Source organism: Penaeus monodon, chromosome 43 (genome assembly GCF_015228065.2).
Source record: "Penaeus monodon isolate SGIC_2016 chromosome 43, NSTDA_Pmon_1, whole genome shotgun sequence".
Taxonomy (NCBI): Eukaryota; Metazoa; Arthropoda; class Malacostraca; order Decapoda; family Penaeidae; genus Penaeus; species Penaeus monodon.
This window is the reverse complement of record NC_051428.1, coordinates 10,964,577-10,967,076: the sequence shown is the minus strand read 5'-3', so window position 1 is coordinate 10,967,076 and position 2,500 is coordinate 10,964,577.

The window sequence follows — 2,500 nt, the reverse complement described above, 5'->3', positions numbered from 1 at the left end:
ACACACCTCGTTTGATACTCCTTGCATTTCGAGCGCCAACCTTTTCCACTCCTGAATCTTGTACCCTATTTACTCTGTTCACTCACTATCTTTCGTCTCTTCTAACTACTTTCTCTCGTTATCTCTCACTCTCATTTTTTCCTCGTTCATTTTTTTTTCGTTTCCTTTCTAATCTTACGTTCACTCCTTACTTTCTACCATGCTAATCTCCTCCTCGGTTTCTACTCTTCCCCGTTCCTTCGTAATGCTGTCTGATCCTTTTCTCTCTCACTTTCTTTCTCTCATTTACTCCTTTCGTTAATTTTCATCTTTTCTCTTTTACTTCGTGATCTACGTTCTTTGTAACATTCTCTTTTCTCTCTTTTCGTTTTCTACCTTTTCTATTCCTCTTGGCTTACTTTTATTTCTTTTCTTTTCGTTATTTTTCTTAAGCTTACGTCCTCATACCTACCCCCTACCCTCAACCCTAATAATGATTCCCATCCACGCAATAAACACGACTACTCTTTATTGCTGCCGAACTCATGTTGAAATACGTGTAAATAAAAATGTTGTACTTGTTGTTCTCCGAGTTTCCCTCCTTGAGCTTCGAATGCTTCGAATCCTTGAATGGCGAACAAGCCAACAGACCGTTTTTTTCGCCCCCTTCCAGTGTATGAAGTCCTTTTCAAGGGTAGATGGGGACCTAAATATATATATATATATATATATATATATATATATATATATATATATATATATATATATATATGTGTGTGTGTGTGTGTGTGGTGTGTGTGTGTGTGTGTGTGTGTGTGTGTGTGTGTGTGTGTGTGTGTGTGTGTGTGTGTTTTCATTTTAACACAATTTTTCTTTTACTTAATGGCTTGAACTTTTTTTTTTATAATTGATTTTCATAACGAACTTCCCTTAATTTACAATACTCATTTTACATTATTTAAGGTTTTTATATTCTTTTACATTTACATCAATCATAAATTTCGTTATTTTTTTTATTCTATTATAATTTTATTTACTATTTTATCTATCTTAGATATATATTTTATAACTTTGAATATTTGTTTTCGCTTTGATATTCACGACTTGCCACATCACCTTAAGCATCGACCTTACGATGGAGTCTCACAGAGGACACTCGGAATATCGTATGTATCGTTAAGTGATTTTAATTTGTTCTCGGTTTTGTTTTACAATTCAAGTGTACCGTTTTATTGAGTTTTACTGGGTTCTATTTACAGAGTTTTTAACATCCTGCTTATCTGTTTTGATGATCTGTTTTCCACCTAGTTGCTTAATCTTTTTACTGTTATTTGTTGTTAATTAACACTGTTTAATAATATATTTATTGTTAATTAACACTGTTTAATAATATATTTTAAGTATTTGTACTTTGGTTTCGTTTATTGACGTGGCCCACCTGTATATATACCCGTGGAAAATAAACACATACGGGAGCTGTCACTGGACTTGGTGTTTGTGTGTACCCCTGGATTACCCTATACTGTGGCGTCGCTGCATCAGCAAGACAAAGTTGTGTAGGAGCCGTTAAATTGCCAGTTAGGAAATGCTGGACGTGGATACTTAGTTTACATAAATATATATATTTTTTTTTTTTTTTTTTTTTTTTTTTTTTTACATTGACCGGCACCAGCCCGAGATGCCCGATTCTCAAAACTGAAGTCTCTTTTTTAATGTAAAGCCATTGCCTCGGGACGAGATTTCGTGTGTCTTATTCGTTATTTATTTATTTTTTTTTACTTAACATTAGTGCTTTGCTTTTGCTTTGTTTTTTATCCATTCAAAAAGGAGTCAAGAACACCATAACCAGAGGCTATTTCTAAGGTATATGTACCTGGGGCGTGGGACAATAAGTCTCCTCACAGGGGGGGTGAACGAGCCCCTCCCTCATTCTTTCGGCCCTAACCGCCATCCGCCGCTTTGGTGGAGAAGTTATTCCTATACCATTTCTCAACAACATGGCGAGCAAGAAAGAAGCTCTGCATTCCAGATGCTTTGTCACGTTACCCTGTCATCCATCCAAATGATGAAATGTTGAACTGACAGATGAGTGTCATAACACTCAACACTGTGCAGTCCCTCACCGACACGTCAACGGAAGCAGGTCATAAGATCATGGAAGACTTTCAAGCAGCTGCTAGTGATGTTCCACTGTGTGAGAAATGGAATCCCACCGAACCGGCATTCCCTGCACAGCACGCTACTCCCTTATTGGAAGCTTAAAGAAGACCTTTACTATGATGGAGATTTAGTCCTCTATGAATCGTATATATTGTAGTCCCTGACGTGCTCCATCGTACAGTATTGGCTCGCCTCTATGGTAGTCCCTGAAGAGTAGAAGCTACAAGGAGATGTGCGAGATAAACTGTGTTCTGACCTGGCATTAACGCCGATATCATTAACACCATCTAAGCGCGTAAACCATGCCAGGTGTTCCAACCAAGCCTACAACTCAACCAGACCCTCGGTATCTCTGCCGGCT